At 31.1% G+C, this 23287-nt stretch overlaps 1 long non-coding RNA gene across 1 annotated transcript; it reads left to right on the plus strand.

The window, feature by feature from the left end:
* The first annotated feature begins 18902 nt into the window (after positions 1-18902).
* On the plus strand, positions 18903-19874 carry LOC131656271 (uncharacterized). The gene is made up of 3 exons (XR_009300046.1): positions 18903-19016; positions 19097-19165; positions 19265-19874. It is a non-coding gene; the product is annotated as an uncharacterized LOC131656271 (long non-coding RNA).
* Positions 19875-23287: the final 3413 nt, after the last annotated feature.

A 23287-nucleotide genomic window follows, 5' to 3' on the forward strand; every position in this document is an offset into this window, starting at 1 on the left:
GAAGAAATTGCAGCTGAAAATGAATTTATGGCTGCCCACTTAGCTGCTGAAAGTAGAGGAGAAATTATAACAGAAACAGAATCGACTGCTGCTCATATAGTTGCTGAAATTTAGAGATTAGAGATTACTTTATGTTTTGGAATTGTTGGAATTAATGCTCATTTGTTTTGAAATTGTTTTAGAATTGGAATAAGAACTAGAATTGTTGTTATGTATTTTAGACATGGATATTTGCTCTATATTTTAGAATTGAATATATTATGGAAAGGACACATTTTTTTGGAACTGTAGTAATTATATTTGGAATTGTAATGGAAAAATAATAAGACCAACATATACTTCTTGAAAAGTTATGTTATAAATTAGTATCAATATATAAATGTTTTGGTATAAGTCTTATTAGTCTATGACAACAAGTCTTAAAAATTAGAATTGTAATGAAAACAAGTATTTTCTAGTAACAGTGCATAACAAATCCAATATAAATCATTTTCACATACATTAGTTGCTGAATTTTTACACATTAGTTGCAGAATTTTTACATTATTGCAGAATTTTTACACTCACATTGCAGAATTTTTATGCATACAATGCAGAATTTTTATGCATTAGTTGCAGAATTTTTACACTCACATTGCAGAATTTTTACACTATTGCAGAATTTTTACACTCACATTGCAGAATTTTTACATTATTACAGAATTTTTACACTCACATTGCAGAATTTTTATGCATACAATGCAGAATTTTTACACTATTGCAGAATTTTTACACTCACATTGCATAATTTTTATGCATACAATGCAGAATTTTTACACATTAGTTGCAGAATTTTTACACTCACATTGCATAATTTTTACACATTGGTGCCTTCATTTTTATACATCAGTTACAGTATTAATCATTGTATCACTGCATATACAATGTGATTTAGGAATGAAGGAATAAGCATAAGCAGTGTCAACAACTTAAATTGGATTGAAAAGAATTCATAATATTCATTGAATAAGTAACAAGTTACATTGGCTTGTAAACTACACTAAAAATAATCCCAAATTTCTTCAATCTCTGACCCATTTCTTTTTTTCCAAAATCATTCCCAAATTATTTTCACTTGTCAACTTCTTTATTTTGTTAATCTTCTTTGACCCATATATTCTTTTCCAAATATAGTCCCAAATTTCTTCAAAATAAGCTTCTTCACTTCACATGTTGCAATCATCGTGAGTTGATTTTCTTTCATTAACAATGAGTAATTTCTCTTCCCAAATAAACAAACCATAAGCCTCATTTTTCTGCATATACAAAACAAATCATACATGAAATTTAGCAAAATTTAAGATCAAAAGGAGTTTGATAAATTGAAAGAGAAACAAATCCATATCCAAAGGAGAAACCTAATAAAGACGAAATCTGGTATAAACAATAACGAAAATGAGATTGAAGGGAGTAGAAAACGAAGTGAAAGAAGAAATAGTGATGAAAAAACCACGATTTTACCAGCAAATGGTACTCAGTCGTCGCGGAACTAGCTCTTCAATTTAGGGATTTTGATATTCTCAACAAATGAAAAAAAAGATATATTGTATATCGTTAAAGAAAGATTGGTCACAAATAAAAAAAATTAAATATAATTTTCCACTTGTTATCAAAACAATAGGTAATGCCACATCATCATGTCAAATCAGCTAATTTAAATGAGAAAATGTTTAATGAGGGATTAAAAGTAAATAATATTATATTACAAGGATGTAATCTAAACTTATAATATTACAGGGACTAAAACCAGACTCTTTCAATATTACAGGGACCACAAGAATTATTAACCCTTAAAAGTATGAAGGGAAAATTATATATTAATAAATAATTAACACTAATAATTATTTAATTTACAATTATATTTGGAGAGAGTTTGAACTTAGTCTTTTTGGAAACAAAGTATGTATTATCGTGGTGTTTCTTTTTTTATAGATAAAGAAAGGATAATACAACCATAGATAAAGAAATTGTGTTAGGACATTCCCCAACCACAAGATAACACTAATACTAATAATTAAACCAAATAAGCTATGGACTTCAAACACCTTTAAGAGATTAGAAATTAAGGGAGAGGTACCAATCCAAAATCCAGATCCAAGCAACCAAGCAAAGTTCTTCCGCCAAATGAGTTGTGGAGCCACAATCTTTGAATCTATCCAATTAAGGATCATATCTTTAGCTTTATCACGTGCAAATCGATTATACGGGCTTCCAATCTTGAAAAAACTCATGATTTGTGGTGGAATCAAATGTTGACCGAAAGGATGAGGTTGGTTTGCACCATTCCTAAACAAAATCTTCCCCAAAAGCAAAACTCCTACATCCAAGCTTCTTTGAGGCAAAACCACAAACACCTTGAACACTAACTTACTGCAACCTAAATCTAAGAACAAAAACCACACTGGTACAAACCAAACAAGGGACAATAACAACCACAACAACAAAAACATAATAATAGAACACAAAACAGGAAAAAACACACATGAAATCAGGAGATCCAATACTACCGGTGGTGGAGGCTTTGGTGGAGGCCGCTTTCCATGAACGAAACACCTTGGACCACGGTGTGACGGGGCTGATTCTGAAATTGCAAACTTTTGGTGGTTGATGGTGTAGAAGAGGACAAACTTGGTGGAGGTTGGAGGAAGAAAGAGTTGGGAGAGAGTTGCCATGGTGTCAGCAACCGAAACTCACCGCCGTAGCCTTCAAACACCGAGGATAGAAAACTGTGAATAGTCATACGAAGTGAAGAAGATAGCCAGAAGGATCTGGAGAAAGCAGCCACCACAAACCCTAGGGGAAAGAGTGGAAACACACACTTTGAGTTCTTAGAGACAGAGAGAGAGAGAGAGAGAGAGAGAGAGAGAGAGAGAGACCTCCTTCTCTCTAGAACAAGTGAAGAGTGTCATGTATTATCGTGGTGTTTTAAAAGAGGCATTGGACCCAAATTTAACCTTTTTGAAACAAAGTATGTATTATTGCAGTAGTTATTACGATTGGTATAATGTGCCTTTATCATCGCCTTTTTAAGGCGTTTTTCCCGTTATTTTGTTGTTTTGTGTATCGGCCCTTTGCCTATTATTAAAAAAAAACATTGGACCCAAATTTGACCTTTAAAATGATATTTTAGATTTTAATTTTTTTTAGTCCGATTGATTTTTTTAAAATTTTTTAATTTATTTATGGGTGATTTTAAATGTCACATTAACATGCTATTAATTACTCCCTCCGTTCCTTTTTAAGTGTGATTTTAGAAGAATTTTTGTTGTTCCTATTTAAGTGTCGTTTTATGATTTAATGTTATAATTTGTCAATTATACCCTTATTTTCTCAATAACTCTACCTCATTTTTTTTAATTAATTATGGAAAAAAGAGAGTGTATGATTGAATTTATTTGGAAAGAGAAAAATAAATAAGGGTATAATAGAAAAAATAACTCTAACAATCTACTATCTTGGTTGATGAGCTTTATGCTAAAATGACACTTAAAAAGGAACAGAGTGAGTATTATTTTAATATTTGAAAAATTAATAATTTAATTATTCTAAAATTTTGCACATAATGAGACTTAAACTCATGTCCTTTACATTAAAGAGAAGAGGCGCTACCATTAGACTAAACAAATTTTGTTTCTTTAGTTTTTGAACAAAGAGTATAAATTATATATTGCATTCTATATTTCATAAACTATTTTATAATATTTTATTTGTTTACTGCTATTTTTATATATGCATAATTTCATAAATTATTTATTTGTTTACTGCTATTATTTAAAATATCTATTTATTTACTGTTATTTTCTAAATTATTTATTTTATAAATTTATTTGAATATGAAATAATATTTATAGTTCATAAATTTTTCTATTTAACATTAATTTTATTTAACAAATTTATTTAAAACATAATTAATATATTAATGTTATTAAATTATTTTTATTAAATTATATATTAACGTTATTTTTTTAATCATATAAAAAAATATGTAATTATATAACTAATTATAATTATGTATAATATATAATGTATAATTATATTGTAACTAATTATATTGTAACTATGTAACTAATTATAATTATGTATAACATATACTGTATAATTATATTACTGTAACTATGTATATATAATTAAATAATTACATTAAACTTTTTTTCTTTTCTTATTACATTTTTATAAAATCTAATGTTTACATGTTCCTGCATGTGGATCTTAATTCATGGAAAAATTTAAAAAAAAACAACTTAAAAAGTATATATAAAAAAAATTAATTATTTTTGAAACCTAAAGTGTCACCTCGCTTGAAAAAAAATTAAAAAAAAAAGCGAATTTCCACGTGGAAATTAAAAAAAAATGTCACCTCGCTTGCCACGTATACATATTCTGTTGAAATCTTGATCCAAGGTCAAATTTGATGAAATTTTTATTTGGTGAGGGTTGCGAAAAAATTTAAAGGGAGGCAAATCAAAACACACTCATATTGCAGGGTAAAAGGTATTTAGCCCTAAAATTTATTTACTTTTATCACTAGAATAATATAGGAATTAATAAGAATTATATAGGAATTGACAGCTACTAGGCAATAAGAAGTGTAACTTTTCCTTTTTCGATTATAAAACCAAACTTCTTTTAAGTATAATGTCCATATACATGAGTTTCTGAATTTTTTAAAAAAATATTCACTCTTTAATGTTAGGAAGTCAAAAGTGTCAAATATAGTATAAAAGAATGTTGATTGTCAAAATACAATTTTTCATGTTAGACTACTTTACTTGAAGAAACTTTGAAAGATGTTTGTCGCATAGTAAAACATTTACTCATATGCCTCACAAGTGGGGAAACTCTAGTCAAGTTAATAGATGCATTTTTTTCTCTTAATCATCTGTACACTAGAACATTTGCGAGTCTGAGTATAAATTTTTTCTCTTGTGGGTCGGTCAAAAAATTCACAGACACCTCTTTCTTCACAGATACTCTCGCCCACCGATAATAAATCAAATTCATGTCAGTATTTGAAGCCTGAAAGCTTCATACTGTAAGTTGTGTGTTTTCCAAAAGTATCTAAGCACGCCATACGACAAATGGGGCAAACTTCATCCATGGAAAATAAGTGAACCCTAAGGCTATATCTAATAGTAGTACGATACTTAATGGATGACATATGTTAACCTAGCCGATCAATGAAAATAACAAGGAGAAAGTCATAAGCATGTGATGCTTGCAAACAACTAAAAACTTGTTTATGTCTTGTGGTCATGTCAAACTTTACTTCCATGTCTTGAACACTTTTACTAAATAGGGAACTCGGCAAAACATGTTGGGTTTTAGGGGAGATGATGACTTTTCTAGTAAAACTTCTAAAGTAAAAATATGAAATCGTACCACTAAGACCATATAAAGCTCTATCAAAATTAAATAATATTATATATCTTATTGTCTCTCAATATATGATCTTGTAGGTAAAGAAGCCGCCATAGATTGAAGGTCCCTAAAGAAAGGACCTCCACCAACCACAAGGTCATTAACCACCATTCGCAACCCCTTATAAAAGTAAATAGTTTCCTCCATCATGTGAATCGATTTGCTCATTCTTAGGTAAAAAAATGGGTAACACCCATGCAACATCGAAGTAAAAGAAGCTCACTATATGGCTCTTTTAATTGTGGGACACGATACATCAACTCAACATACCTATCAACTCTCTTCTTAGAAAATTCCTCGATAAAACCTATTACTCCACTTTCAACCCTCCAAGAAATTCCATCCTTAATGCGAGTCTTTCAAAGTTTGAAGGGGATAACCCCTTCCCCCCCCCCCCCCCCCACAAAGTTTGATTTATTGGACTTAAGACTTCACACACAAGAGGGAGTGAGTTGTGTAGTTTGGAAAAACTTGATTTTGAAAACTTTCTGCAAGTTGAATCAGAGTTTTAAAACATTTTAAAAGAATAAGCTGCGGAAAATAAATAGCAGAAAATAAATAGTTAAGGGAAGAAGAAGAAGAACACAAAGAATTAATGGGGTTCGGTCAAATCAAAGGACCTACACATCTCCCCAAGACTTGGTCTTAAGAGTTTCCAATAATACTTGAGAGCTTTTAGTAGGAAAATCTCACGAACCCCCTTATACAAGGAAATGATGGTTGAACTTCAACAAAAAGTTAGAAGATGATAGATATGGGCGTTTGTGTCTTTTCTTCAATATAATATGGAGAGTGAAGTGGCCAATCTTCCTTCCTAACTATGGACGGAATCGTTTAGTCTCCTTTCCTTGAACACGGACCTTAGAGCGGTGAGTCTTCAAGTTCCAAAATATCTAAGCTCAATTCCTCTGGTTTAACATGATAACCAAACAACCTTTGAAATTTTAACCGGGCTGATCTCTGAACCTAGGAAGATTTTGATAACATTCTTAATATTCAACCTATCTTGGTTTTAACCAGGATAACCAAGAACCTAGGAAGAATTTAATAATGGCTAATCTTCAACCTAGGACTAATCACACAATCCCCAACCAAAGCTTGTATCTAGTTTAACTCTCACCACAAATAATCCATAATTGGAGAGTATTCAACCAAAGTACGCATAAACGATATCCTTGGTGAACTTTTACAATTATACCATTTTCAGAACTACACAAATAACCTCACTCACAAAGAGACTTTCCTCACAAAAGCATTTGGCTATAACATCTATTGAGAGAAAGTTAAAATAAAAACTTAAAGAGGGAGAGAGAGTGAGTGAGAGAATGTAGTGTTAAAATACAATTTTAGATGGTTTGAAATGAGAAAATGAGCCTTTATTTATAGGCAAGAGGTGTGCCCAAAACAGAATTTGCATTAAATGATTTTTATTGTTAGCTAATCGATTAGAAAAAAGTGCTAATCAATTAGATTTCAAAAAACAATTGATTATAAGTTCCCAAAATGGAATTTTAAGATATATGGTCGTTTCACATCATTAAGGCATTGTCTGAATGACTTGGGACATAAACTTGAATTGATCTAATCGATTAGACCAAAGTCCAATTCGATTAGATAAGCAAAAATTTTCCATCTAGCCATTTCCATAACTCCTAAGTCATCTAGCACAACTCCAAGGCATTTTTGAAAATGTTTTATCTTTATAAAATATGTTTGAGAAAGATTTTAGTGTTTGTGTGTGCTTATAGCCATATGCTTTTATGGAAAAACCCTTTCGCTTTTACATAAGTTCACTCAGTTATTAAGCTAGGAGATTGACTCCTTTTCTACAAGCCATTTTTTCAGATTTTACCTTCTTTGTTGACATTGCTTGAGATCACTTGAGGCTTTAGATAAATACACTTGGTTTTCCTTTCTTGAATAGTCAAATTCATTAAACTGTCACTACAAGAAATAAGATATTTGGCAACGACTTTTTCTCAGCGACTTTAAATTTGTTGGCAATAACATACATATAGCAACGACTAATTTTAGTCATTGTAATAAGTTATTATTTTCTCAACAATTTCATTATTGTTTGGAAAAATGGCCTATCGCAACAGTAAATATTTTTGTTGAAAAGAATACAACTTTTTCATATACATATTGCGACGACTAATATAAATCGTTATAATAAGTTAATTTTTGCAAAAATCTTGTTGAAAAAAACTATTTATAAAATTAACGCTAGGTTAAAAATTTATTAATTAATTTATTTTTAAGGGTATTTTTATTTTATACATAAAAACATTTGTTGCAAGGATAATAAACTATATATCAAAAAAATAAGAATGTGACTTTAAAAATTATTATTATTATTTTATATATATATATATATATATATATATATATATATATATATATACTCGTTTTCTCTTTAAATAAAATAAAAAAATTAGATTTTAAATAAAAAAGATCAACTCGACATTTTCTTCAAACTTTTAAAAGGGGAAATTCTTACTTCGTTGAAATAAATTATAAATAAAGCTTATCAAGTATTACATATTAAATAAAAAAATGTATTTCATTACATTTAAGTTATATAATTTTATCAAACATGTTGTACCCAAAAAAAATTTTTTAAACATAAGTATAATAAAACTTTTTAAATTACAATTTTTAATTAATAAATTTAAATATTATTGGTGCCCCATGTAATTAATTTGATAGGTGCAGCTCGTGCAAACATAATTAATTTATAGTTATGAAATTAATTTATTCTATGCCTATGATTTTCATTAAAATTATGGCCACTATAACTATAAATTACTATAAATGTTTATGAATTTATAAAATTAATTTTAATGTGATTGAAGCTATTTAATGTTTGTTTTTATTTAGAGACCAAAAAAATCAGCTTTTTACGTTCAACCACCTATTTTTTATGCATTAAATCAGTAGTTATTATTGGAAAAAATTTGCCCATGAAAGTCTATGATTAACCGAATGAGTTTATGAATTAGAAACAATTTTTTTTAATTTAATGAAAAATATAAAATAAGGAGAAAAAAATGGAAACCCTCCACTAACTCATTCTCTTTTTTCTCTTTCTTAAACACTATAATTTTTTAAACCGTCTCCACTAACTCATTCTCAATTACAAATGGAAAAAAAAGTGGTTGTAGTTATGAAACCGTTCACCATTTTCTATAGTTTTTTTCTCCATCTCTTTTGACATATTTTTTATTTGATTGTTTTTTCATTGTTCTTGTAAATATGTCAAATGTTACATCAAAGAGGCTATTTGTTTCTACCTTTTCATCAACAAATCTATAGAGGTTATTTTTTTCATTCTTTTTTTTCTCCCCGTACTTATGTTATCATTCTTCTAGTCATCAGCGTTCTCTATTTCCAATTCAAACATTTATGTTATCGTCTTTGTGTTTTTGTTGTAAATTATCTTCCTACAATTATTCATTATAAAATTCAATAAAGTCTTGAGTGCAAAAGAATAATGTATTGATTGAGTGAGATTCAATTTGAGTGTTGGTTTGTTTAGTAGATTCAAGTTCTCATAATTAATGAATTTTTTACTTTTGATTCTCTTAAGAATGTTATCAATGACATTGATTGTGTAAATTTTTTATTAAAAGTATACATATTATTAAGTCTTAACTCTTCATTGTGTTTGAATTGCAGATCTTTCAAATACTCCATAAAGAAAGGTTCAAAAGCAAAGTTGTATGAAGATAAAGTAATATTGTTATGTAGAAGAAGTAATACTCTTGTCCGATAGAGTCAATTTTATTTGTTAATTATGTATTTTTTAGGTTTTATTTTTGTAAGAATTAAATTATTTATTATTTTTTAATTTGGATGTTGAATAAGATAAGTTATGATACATTAATATAAATTTCTATTAATTATTTTTTATGTTTCTTGTTAATAATGTTATATTAATTTTTTTTTATGTTTTTTGTTAAAAAATTACATTAATAGTATTATGATTTATACTTAAAAATAATTTATTTTTAATAGTTACAACAAATAAAAAATAAAAAATGTGATTCATACTAATATATATATATATATATATATATATATATATATATATATATATATATATATATATATATATATATATATATATATATATATATATATATATATATATATAATGAATACAATTAATTAGTCAAAAATATAAATCAAATCAATTATTTTAATTTTTGAGAAATAAATGATATAGCAACAAGTTGTATTATCAATAAAAATAATTTATTATAACCACTTTAAATATAAAAAAAAAACATTTTTTGCAACAACTATAGTCATCGCTATATGTTTACTAAGGCAACAATATTTTTTGTTGCAAAAAAAATAGTTATGACAGCGACATCAAATATCGTTGCAAAACTTTTCGCAACAGCATTTATACCAACGACATGCAACGATAATTTTTTTGCTACGAAAAATACATTTTGCAACAAGTTTGTATCTTTCTCAACGAATTTTGTCGCTGCAAAAACTCAATTTTCTTGTAGTGTGTATCACTTGAGGTTGCATTTTTAACTGCTTAAGAACTATGTTTGACTTGCCCTCAGTGTCATCAGTTGTTCTCATAGTTATCCGTATAGTTATCCTTACAGTTGTCATCATCAAAAGAATATGTCTTGGTTAAAGGTCTATTACCTTTAAAACAAGGTTCCACATACTTTCATCACATAAAGGCCAAAAAAATCTCAATCTTACAAGTATTTAATTCAAGGCAGAATCCTGCAATTGTCTCCTGAATGACGTCAAAGAGTTTATTCACCACCTTCAAATCTCCTACAATAGCCTCATCATAAATATATTATACATGACGAAGAATCTTGCAATTATATCAAATCTTATGAATAAGAGGGTGTAACATAAAAGCAAAAAGGAGCTGCCTAATGGGTCACCTTTTTTTCACTATAGTTATTAACATATTGTATACATCCGTAGAGGTACAACCCTACTGCCTTACCATAAAGAAACTCAATCCATAAAGAAATGAATGAGAAATTCAACTTTATCTTACGCAGAAGGGTCGATCGATCTACCATGTTGAAATCATTTAAGAAATATACCCTGAATCTTGTTGACCAAGTGAGTTCAAACATAAGAGTTGGGGTTGTTTTGATATTTGAATTAAAAAAATGATTTATAAAGACTTTGATTTTAAAAATGTTTTTTTTAGAAGATAGAAGAAAGTCGAGAAGGAGCGACAAACTAAATTAAATAACATAAAAATGAAAGAGATAATGGATATAAATATCACACTAGAGATTTGTTTTGGTTCAACCTAAACCACCTGTCTTACTTCAATCCCTAAGAGTTTTCCCCTGAGATTTCCACTAAAACAATCTTGAGCTTTTCATAGGATCAATCCAAACAACCTTATACAACAACTTGAGCTTTTGCACAGGAACCATTTGGCTAATGTGGTTTGTGTTACCTATTTCTGGTTCAGATGCCATCGTTAAAAAACTTTGAAAGAGTTGTCGTGATCAAAGTCATTTGATAATTGTCACCAATATTTAACAATTGTCATCCTAAAAGTTATTTGACGATAGTACCTACACATCACAAAGAACCATATTCTCCCCGTTTTTAATGATGAAAATGTATCTCTCAAATAGGTGGTATAACTGAAGATATAGATAAAATAGTTGGACTGGTTGACTCCCCCTTATTAATGAAGAGAGTACACTCTACCCTCTTGAGAGTATACTTCTCCCCTGTTTAGCATTATCAAAAAAGGAGAGAAACATAAAAGGAAAAGGAAAAGATAAAAAAACATATAGAATCCAATGATAGATCATATAAAAAGGGATGATTTTAATAAAGACAGAAAAATATGCAAATAGAAGCATATTTAAGAAAGTCATAAGACCATTTTTCTCCCCACAATGGGAGACATCCAACTTTGGGACCATTTTAATGAACGAGATTCTTTGATGGCCTCTGTCATCTTTGTTGATTTAGAGCTTTAAATTTATTTTTGCATTTCAGTTTTCTTAAGTTGATCTATTTAAAAAAGTATTTCACTGATTGGTGAATTTAAAACCCAAGAAAATACTAAACTTTACTATCATAGACATTTCAAATTTATCATACATCATAACAGAAAAATCATTACACAAGGATAAACGTGTGGGTTGCCTCCCACAAAACGCTTCATTTAATGTCTGGAGTTCGACATTAATTTCAGGAACTATTTGTTCACTTGAGTGGGCAGCTCTGCTAATTTGAAGCCAACATAGTAATCTCTATTTCCTATATTGTGATAGTGCTTAAGTCGCTTCCTGTTCACTATGAATGTCTCTCGTGACTTACTTTTAATTTCAACGGCTCCGCTCTGAAATACTTTTTTGACCTCAAAAGGTCTAGACCATCACGAACGAAGTTTGCCTAGGAAGAGTTTTAAGCGAGAATTAAAAAAGGATTACTATGTTGCCTTCGTTAAATTCTTTTCGTGATATGCATTTATCGTGCCATCGCTTAGTTCTCTCTTTATAGATTCGAGCATTCTCGTAAGCATCTAATCTAAGTTCTTCTAATTCATGGATATCAAGAATTCGTTTCTCGCCTGCGGCAGTGTAATTTAGGTTAAGGGTCTTAATGGCCCAATAAGCTTTATTTTCCAGTTCTACCGGCAGATGACATGATTTACCAAAAACTAGTTTGAATGGTGTGGTTCCTATCGGGGTTTTGTAGGTTGTTCTATATGCCCACAATGCTTCATTTAGCTTTAAATACCGGTCTTTCCTAGAAATGGCCACGGCTTTCTCGAGTATTTTCTTAATTTTTCTATTTGAAAGCTCGATCTGTTAACTCGTTTAGGGGTGGTACGGTGTTGCGACTCGGTCTCGAACTCCATATTTTAGCAACAGTTTTTCAAAAATGTTTAAAATGAAATGGGAACCTCTAGTTCTAATAACGGGCCTCGGCACACCAAATCTAGGAAAGGTTACGTTCTTAAAAAGTCTAATAACTACTTGTGTGTCATTCGTAGGAGAGGCTACAACCTCAATCCATTTTGAAACGTAGTCTACAGCAACGAGTATGTATTTATTACCACATGAAGATGGGAAAGGACCCATAAAATATATTCTCCCTACAATCAAAGACCTCTACTTCCATAATACCTTTAAAGGGCATCTCGTCACGTCGGGATATATTGTCGGTCTGTTGACACCGATCACAGTTTTTAATTGCGAAATGGACATCTTTCCACATAGTTGACCAAAAAAGGCCAGCTTGTTAGATCTTTGCACAAGTCTTTGGGGTACTTGCATTTCCTCTATATGGGGCAAAATGACAATGAGATATTATGCTTTCAATTGCTTGTTCAGAGACGCATCGACGGAAGATACCATCGGCGCCTCTCTTAAAAAGAAAAGGCTCATCCCAGTAGTAATGTTTAAGATCATGGAATAATTTCTTCATTTGTTGGTAATTCAGATCAGGTGGAAGTACTATGGCGGCTAAGTATTTGACAAAGTCAGCATACCATGGCACTGCAGTTTGGGTGCAAATCGCTTCCATAATTACTTTGGGTTCTAAATTGTTAATGTCCGAATAGCATTCATTTGTCGTACTAGTTATATGGGCTATTAGTCGATCATAAGGGAAATCATCGTTTATAAGCACGGGTTCATACTTTATGTCCTCTATTCGTGAAAGGTGATCAACTACTACATTCTTGGTGCCTTTCTTATCTTTGATTTCGAGATCGAACTCTTGTAAGAGTAGAATAGATCTTAATAGTCTTGGTTTTGCGTCTTTTTTTAAAAAGGTTTCTAATTGTAGCGTGATCTCTGTAGACGATTATTTTTGCTCCTACTAAATAAGAATGGAATTTATCTAGCGAACACGACAGCGAGAATTTCTTTTTCTGTAGTGGCGTAATTCATTTGTGTGGGGTCTAAGGTTCTACTCACATAATAAATTGCATGAAGCTTTTTGTCTTTTCTTTGTCCTAAGACTGCACCTACAGCATAATCACTAGCGTCACACATTATTTCAAACGGAATCCGCCAGTCGAATGGTTGCATAATAGGTGTTGTGATGAGAGCATTTTTTAAATGTTCGAACGCTTTTAAGCAGTTTTTGTCAAAAATGAATTCAGCTTCTTTCATTAGAAGGTTTGTTAATGGTTTTGTGATTTTAGAGAAATCTTTAATGAATCATCGATAAAAATTGGCGTGTCTTAGGAAACTATGGGTTTCTCTAATGGTTTTTGAAGTTTGAAGGTTTTCTATAATATCTACTTTTGCTCGATCAACTTCAATTCCTCTATCGGACCCTATATGTCCAAGTACTATTCTTTGTCGGACCATGAAATGACAGTTTTCCCAGTTGAGAACCAGGTTCACTTTTGTGCACCTTTCTAGTACCATCTCTAAGTTCGATAAACATCCTTCAAAACTTAGCCCACAAATGGAAAAGTCATCCATAAATACTTCCATGATGTCATCTATGAAATCAGTAAAAATTGATATCTTGCATCTTTGGAATGTTGCGGGAGCGTTACATAGTCTGAATGGCATTCGTCGATAGGAAAATGCACCATAAGGACAAGTGAAGGTTGTCTTCTCTTGGTCATCTGAATGAATAGGAATTTGGAAGAATCCTGAGTAACCATCTAAATAACAAAAATGAGAGTGCTTGGCTAATCTTTCAAGCATTTGATCAATAAAGGGTAACGGAAAATGATCCTTACGAATGGCTTTGTTCAGTTTCCTATAGTCAATGCACATTCTTCATCCAATTTGAGTATGTTTGACAACAAATTCGCCTTTTTCATTACTGACAACAGCGACAGCTCCTTTCTTAGGTACGACATGCATTGGGCTTACCCATTTATTGTCAGATATCGGGTAGATAATTCTTGCTTCTATGAGCTTTTGAACTTCCCACTTTACTACATCACTTAGGACGTGATTAATTCTTCTTTGGTGTTCTCTAGATGTTTTACCGTCTTCTTCTACCATGATGCGATGCATAAATATAGAAGGACTTATTCCTTTTAAATTTGACATTCAAGGCAGCATGCCCAGGAACTCCGCATAATTCGTAGTTTGGAGCTACTGCAGCCACAGTGGCTACAGGGGTTATGGTTAAGTTCTCTATCTTTTGAGTAAGAGCATCTACCTTGGCATTGACATATTCAAGGCTGCTAATTTTGTACATTCCTCCTTTCGTTTGAGACTTTTCTAAGTTCTTTTGCTTCCCCATTGGTAATTGTTTTGAGTCATACTTTTGATGAGTTGATAGGTTTCGTCATAAGGTTTGTCCATTTGTGTGCCGCCAACGGCAGCATCTATTGTCAATCTTGTATTTTACAATAGATCCACATCATGTCCTTGTATCTTTCCCATGCATCGAAAAGAGATTCAGTATCTTTTTGTCAAAATCCATTAAATTTGGCTCTTAGCATAGCTGTTTTGCTTGGTGGGAAATATCGTGCTAAGAAGACTTACTTCAACCCTTCTCATGTGATGAAAGAGTTGGATGGCAAGGATTCTAGACAAGCCCGGGCTTTATCTCTCAATGAGAAAGGGAAAAGACATAGTCTTATCGCTTCAGGACTGACACCATTTGCTTTCACTGTGTCTGCGTACTGCATAAACTTGGACAAATTTTAATTAGGATCGTCCGTAGGATTACTGGAAAATTGATTTTGTTGTACGACGGACAACAATGAAGGTTTCTACTCGAAATCGTTTAGGTATATAGCATGGGCAGCAATACTATTATGTGGTTCTTGCTGTGACGGGGTAGCATAGAACTTAAGAGGAAGATTACGTGGTCCTTTGGCCATGTCTGGTTCTGGTTCAAGTTCTAGTTTAGGTTCAAGTTCTGATTCGGGAAAAGGAATATCGTGTTTTAAACAGTATTCTTTTATTTGTAATCTTACGTTAAGAAAACGCTCAGGTTCGTCGGTCGGTTGTTCTAAGTCTTTGCTTTTTGAGCGAGTGCTTGGCATACAACCGGAAAATTAGGAAGTAAAATTGTTGCCTTAGTCTATAATGTGCAACAAAAGATTCACAAGATTAACTAAATTAGTCCCCAGCAACAGCGCCAAAGACTTGATCGCGAATTTAACTTGATTGCGACTTTCACTGACTGCAAGTGCACAACCTATCGTGTAGTTTTAAAAGATATCGAACCCACAAGGACTAATAGTCAAACTAATGCTATCGTATTGTTACTATGTTTAGCTAAGGTGAATACTTTTTATCAAAGGGAGAAAATAAAGCTTTTGAGAAAGAATAGTTTATAAATTAAGAGATTAAGAAGAGACCGGAATGTGTATTGTACATCTCTGGGACTCTATAACTCGTTGATTCGACTGGACTTCTGGGGTGTTCCGTAGGAAATAATAGTTTAAAGACTAAACCTCACACTCTCATGGTCTTGAATAAAGCCACGTTCCCTAACCATGAGATTTTGCTCTCGCTCGCCCATTCTAGTTAAGGATCGCGTTTTGAAAACTAATTAAGTCATAATCGATACCTAAAGCGCTCTCGCTCTCTTTAGGATCGATGCCTAGTTTTTATTATCTGGCTCGTCCCCCACGCTCTCGCAGTCCCGGTTCGAACCTTAATAAATTTCTCACTCTCTTGACGAAATCGTGGTAAGTAACCTCTCACTCTCGTGACAAGGTTACCTAATTTAATTAAAAACTAAATCCAAAACAGAATTTAATAACCATAGTCAAGCCAACATAATTACCGAGTCCCGTCAAAACGACGATCCTCACGTAGTGGACTCTAACCTATTTAACTGGACATGGTTTTAGTCAAATTGATTTTAAACATGAATATAGCTAAGGAAGATAACATGCCAATTAAGATAAAGAGCATACAAATACTAATTAAAAAGCATACAATTAAAGAACCCGAAATAAAATTGAATTGATGTAAAGACTTAATCTCGGTGTACAATTCGCGTATGAAATTCGTCAGAGGTTCCCTAAATACGTTCCAAGATATTTCTAACTAAAATCCTAGTCCTATATATAGTGTTACGGTCAAGACCCATTACAAAAAATCGTGTGCATTATAGTTGAGAAAAAGAAGGAAAGTGGGACATAACGAGTCAGTGTTCTGTTTTGAACATTCTGCACTCGAAGGAAATTGCGACCTCCACTAGCAGACGGTGACCTCCGTCTCTGCAGAACTTCACTTTTCTGCATTTTTTTTGCTCTTTCTGCTCCTTTCCATTTTCGACGCACATTTTTTCTCGAACAAGCAAAGTATCTGAAACACAATAAAAACATCAATAAAACATGATAAATACGAGAAATAAAACAATGATAGCATGTGAATCGAGTCGTAAAACGTGATATGTTTTCAAGTTATCAATCGGCGATCATGAACCCAAGTCCGCACTGGAGAGTTGTTCGACTACAATGTTGAATTTAAACATATATGATTCAAGAGGATAACTTGATCAATCGTCTTGTGCTTTTTTTTACCACTTGAGTCAACTTCAAGTATTGTCATCATCAAAACCATATCATTGTCAAACCTAAGCAGCTACTAATTGACTTAAGTATCTTTCTATCCATAAGCTTCCACATCTTGAATCACATCATGATTATACCTGCAAGTATATAGATCCACATTCCGCCACTCTTTTTTATGATGACAAGTCATCTCTTAAGGAGGTGATAAAAGAAAACTAGATAAATATAAATTGAAGTATTTAAACTCCCCCTCAAATGAGTAAAAAGTATACTCTACTTCCCTTGAGAGTATACTTCTTCCTTCTTGGTATAATAAAAAAGACGGATAAAGATGCAGAAAGAAATTTAAATATTCAAGTACATAGTTCAAATAGGTCAAACATATTTTACTAAAAAAAGAAATGGTCATTATTTTATTAATTCAAAATTTGTAATTCGAATTACAAAAAGCAGAAAAATATGGGAATGGAAATGTTTCTAGAAAACAGGAAAGATATAAACTTAAACATACTTCAATACCGAAAGAACACATAAGTGAGACTACTTGTTGTCATTTATATCATCATATATCGAGGTATTTCTCTTTATCATGTCCTTTGCTAAATTGTGAATGATTACAGTATTTTATTGACTGATTCCAAAAGGGTGTTTAAGGTTGTGTCATTTGACGCAGCTGGTTGGACTTCAACTTCATTTTCATCCATTTTTCATTAGTTGACCCTGAAATATGCAAACCCTCCTGCTATTGAGTGAGGAATAGTTGATCATCAAATGGATTGTATCCATTGATCTCCCATGGTCATGGTTTTAAATTGCGGACCACATCACGTGATACAGACGCATTATTGCGGTTGCGGTAATGTTCGCATCCGTATCAGGCCGCAATTGCGATGTGATTGCAAATCACACAAAAATCCGCATCATAATGTCGCAACGGCCGCATCATAACATTACAACGACCGCATCAGCTCGCATTGGACCGCATCAGCATGCAATAGTTTGTGCATTGTTTGAAAAAATTACTTGGTCTACCTTCCTTCCTATTTATATTATAAATTTAAGATTTGTTTTAAAAAGATTCGAAAGATTTGAAATGATAGCGAATTGTTCTAGAGATATATGAGAAATTTAGAGAGGAAATGGAAGACATTGTGAAACATAAAATAAATAATAAAGTATATTATCTTTTGTTGATAAAAAAAATTCACGCTGCAACGACCGCAATCCGCATCGCAACAGCCACAATCGCAACCACAACTACAATTTAAAACCATGCCCATGTCGACTCCATTAACTACTAATATTTTAGTGATCAAAACCTTATATAACATTAAATTTGATGATATATTTGCACAAAATTTTGTAATCCCTTAACAAATTTTAAATATATTGCAATTATGCAAATGTAGGTCAAACAAAGACTAACACAATCATGAAAGAGTGAGTTTTAAAAAAAAAATTAACACTATAAAATAAGTAAGAGCACATAAATCATCAATTAATCATTATACCATATACAAAAATTATCAACATAAACATCAAGATAATACAAATCATAAAAATAGATCATCAATGTATTTTATCTAACATGCATGTAAAATAGAGACTATGAATGGCCTTAAAATAAATCATCTTTAATTAATTACTTGAGAAGAAATTAATAGAATTAAAAAGAAGAAATAATAGCAAAATAAAAGGAAAATACTTATTATTAAGAAAATAGAAAAACAAGAAATGCAAGAATAAATTTCAACCATTCATTATCACCACAACATTATGATACCTGTTAAAAAGGAAATCTATCATATAAGAAAAGAATAGGCTGTGGAAATTCCTAACTTACCCTTACTGGTCACACAGCCTGCCACGTGGCTGGCTTAACTTTCCTCCTTTCCATTTGTTTATTATCTCAACGTTTTTTATTTTTCTACTCTACCTACTACTCATTCTCTCTCTCTCTCTCTATCTATCTCTCTCTCTCTCCCTGTTTTCCAACTACTTTTCTTTCATTATTTTCTCTCTTTACTTGCTGCTTCTCTTTCATTTCTATTTCTTTCTTTCTTTCTTCTTCAATTATGTAAGTTTGAACATAAATTTTTATTTTCTCTTCTTCATATTTTAACATCTTTTTCACTTATTTTATTTTTTCAATTGTAGATCTATCGATAAGAACACGAAAACGGATAGTAAAAAACGTCAACAATGTTTGTGAAAACATAAATTGTGGTTAGTCATTTTAGATCATAAATATTATCTTTATTTATGTTATTTTTAGATCTGTTATTTCTAATTTTGATGAAAAACTTTGTGTATAAAAATTCTGAGGCGGTGGTTTTGTCTCGTGCGACCGAGAATATGACTAATGTGTCAAGAAAGATATGAAGTTAGGGAGAAGAAAAGTAACAACAAGGCAAATGGTTAATGGTGTTGTGTTTTTGTGTTTTAAAGGTTAAAATCCTTTTTTATTTGTTTTTTTAATTTGAATTTTGAGTTTTTGATGTAGAGGCCAAGAGGATTGAAGGCTATGGAAACTATGAAATGTGACTTAGAATAATATTGCAAAGGGGATGATGGATCTATAACAACATTCAACATCTAAACTATTATGGAAGATGGAAGAAAATGGTGATGATATTATGAGGGAATGATTCAATTTTTTTTTTAATTTATAAATTTTACTTTTTCTTATCAATTTTTTTGTTTTGTACGGAAAAACTTAATGATTTTGTAAATTTTAGTTATGATTTCATTTATTTGAATGATTTTTATATGTAATGGTCCATAAAGAAGAGATTGAAAATTAAAAGCATGATGATGTAATATTAGTATAATCATCCTTTTAATCCATTTTTCATAAGAAGAGAAATAATTTATCATACATTAGAGATATGAGGTTTTACTGTGGTTGACCATCATACAAAATATTATTTTATTAGACATGTGAATAAAATATATTAAGAAATATAACATTTACATTCATATTATTTTATTATTTTATTGGGGTTATTGATTAAAACATTGAATATTAACGGGAACATGAAATTACTGATCAAAATATTGAATATTAACGAGAACATGTGATTATTGATCACAATATTGAATATTAATGGGAACCTGAAGTTACTGATTAAAATATTGAATATTAACGGGAACATGAAGTTACTTATCACAATATTGAATATTAACGTGAAACTTGAAGTTAGTGATTAAAATATTGAATATTAATGGGAACATGAAGTTACTGATCAAAATAGTGAATATTAACGGAAACATGAAGTTACAGATCACAATATTGAATATTAAAGGAAACCTGAAATTACTGATTAAAATATTGAATATTAACGGGAACAAATTACTGATCACACAATATTGAATATTAACAGGAACTTGAAGTTACTGACTCAAATAGTAAATATTAACGGGAACATGAAGTTATGATCGCAATATTAAATATTAACGGGAACCTGAAGTTACTGATTGAAATATTGAATATTAACGAAAACATAAAATTACTTATTAAAATATTGAATATTAACGGAAACATGAAGTTAGTGATCAAAATGTTAATTACTTTTAATATACATTTTTTCTATTAAAAAAATATACATCTGAAACAAATACGCGTCCCGTACCAGAACCCGTGCAAACGCACGGATTTATTACTAGTTAAATTTAAAATTAATTTAAAATTCACCTCTAAAATAGTCACACGTATTCATTCTTACATTTCTTCTTCAAATTAATACCTACTAAATAGCACTATTCATAGCAAAAAGTAAAAATATAATAGGATAAATTATTAATCTCCTTTTTAAAATGTATATCACTCTAAAAAACAAATTTGAAATAAATATAGTTATCACTTTTTAATATAAAATTATATATTTTTTAATTATGTTATCTAATTAGTACTATATTTTCAAAGTTTTTTTTATATTTATATTTATAATAGTAATAATTAACAAGTTCAAATTATAAAAAATTTCTACCTTTTCACAACTTTATGTTATTTTGAATTTTGGTTTTAAAAATAAACTATAGTTTTTTTTAGTTTATCACCACCGGTATAGGGGATAGTTCTGACATTAAGTGGTTCTAGTTCTCTCCCGATCGCAGGGGAATCGAACCATGATTCTACCTACTAAATCTAGCGTCAATTATCATTAAACCAACTAACTATTGATAAATTAAACTATAGTTTAAAAGATTATGAAATCATCCTTTCCTTTTTCTTTTTTCTCTTATTTTATTTCATATAGATTTTCAAACTGTATAAGAAGAAACCAAGGCGATGTAGGTCAGATTCTCTTATTTTATTTCATATAGATTTTCAAACTGTATAAGAAGAAACCAAAGCAGTGTAGGTCAGAAAAATGGAACCTGTCCAAAAATAGAACAATGTCACGATTCACATGTAGGCAAAGGCTCATGCAATCATTGTCTTTAATCACATCGCCATTTTCAAGTCGGTCATCCTATATAGGGGCCACCACTAGGATCTATTTTTAATTATGTGTTCTGGTTTTGTTCTAATATACTAATAATAATATAAATGTTTTTATCTATGGATACGATCAAATTAAATATATTTATCTATATAGATGATCAAATAATTATTTTATAATTTATTTATCACTAAAGACACTCTCTTTCACTTTATATATGATGACAAAAGGTAAACCACGTGTTGCAAAATGATAAGAGTGATAAAAGCTAGTCACATGAAAAAAAGCTTCAAACGCAGGAAAGGAAGGTCCATTTTGGGCATCACCCCACATTCAGCTTTTGGTTGTTTCAACTTTCAACATCAGATTGTTTTTATGTGGAAAATTAAATAAAATTAACTAATTTGCTGCAATAATTTAAATTTAGTGGAGGACTATATCAATTTTTTTTTATGATTAGTTTTTATAAATGTATTAAAAGTAGTCTACATAACAATAATTAGAAATAATAGAAAAAATAGCAATTATTTTTACATTGAAAAATAAGAATGACATTCATTTTAAGACAAATTTTATTTACTAAAACAACAATCATTTTTAAATTGAGGGATCTTTCATCGTCAGATCTAATTAAACTGTGATCCGCATAATGCGTCGGATTAAACGGAAGTGATTTCAACTGCTCGCTGATATAAGCTTCACATGTGACAGTTTAGGTATCTTTTCATTCTCACTTTAAACTACTTTTCGAATATTTCATTGATTTGGATGTTAGAGTGTTAACTTTGCAGCTCATTCTCGCTTTATCATACAATAATTACTCACCGCTGCATCGGAAGATCTTCTTCCTATCTCATTTCCTATTCAAGGTTCCACCACAGAACAGTGGCACCGTTTGTGAGAATCAACATCTATTGACCCGAATTTTCACAAGAAATCGTCGTCTCTTGACCAAATTCAAAAAATAATTGATCTTCTTGTTCGAACAATTGATAAATCTTGTGAAAACCATGGAAGCATCAAATATATTGATTAGCAACCCAATACAACGTTGTTGTCGTGACTGTCACTAGCGATCGAGGACGGTCCAATATTGGTGACTTCTCTTTCTACTCGTACTTCTCGAAATTCAGTTCCTTTAGTAATCAACTAGAGCATATTTCAAGTTCTCACGACCTTTCAACCTTCTCAACAACTACTTCAATGTCAAACCTCAAAGAAACCTTCAACGCAACCATTGGTTCCCTGGCTAGAGATGCTTCAAAGCCTCCAATAGTTACAAGCCAGCTAAGGAATGCAGGGGACAAATGATCTACTCAACACTGTTTTTAACATGGTACACCAACTAAACTAGCACATCTTGGATAAAAGACTACTTCGAGTCGAAGAGAATCTGCAGTATCCTCCTTCTATATACCACTTTGTAAGCGAAGCAACTTCATGTGGAAACCAAATATTCACATTGGATTCTATCTTCATCGACATCATCTCTCCATGCAGAGTGGATCCTATTTCACACGACCATATCCAACATCAAAGACATCAAACTCTTACGTGTGATTCCGATGGAAAAGGCGACAGTCACACTCCATAAGAGGTTTTTCCGTCTTCACTGGTCTCCATCACACCATTCTCAATGAAAGGGAATGTGCGACATTGAATGGTAGGATTATGAACGGAGGAACCATATATCAAGTAAAATCCTCAATAGTAGGAACCTAAAATCTCTCAAGAAAAATCTGAAGTTTGATAGCTATAATGGCACAAGGGATCCATATGAACATGTTGAGCATATAGACACCATGCTTGACTACCACCACATCCGTAGAGCTGTGAAATTCAAGCTATTTTCTTGAGGGTTGCAAAAATTCCTTGAAGGAGCTATATGACTCCTTTAATATCA

The sequence above is a fragment of the Vicia villosa genome, linkage group LG3 (genome assembly GCF_029867415.1).
Source record: "Vicia villosa cultivar HV-30 ecotype Madison, WI linkage group LG3, Vvil1.0, whole genome shotgun sequence".
Lineage (NCBI taxonomy): Eukaryota > Viridiplantae > Streptophyta > Magnoliopsida > Fabales > Fabaceae > Vicia > Vicia villosa.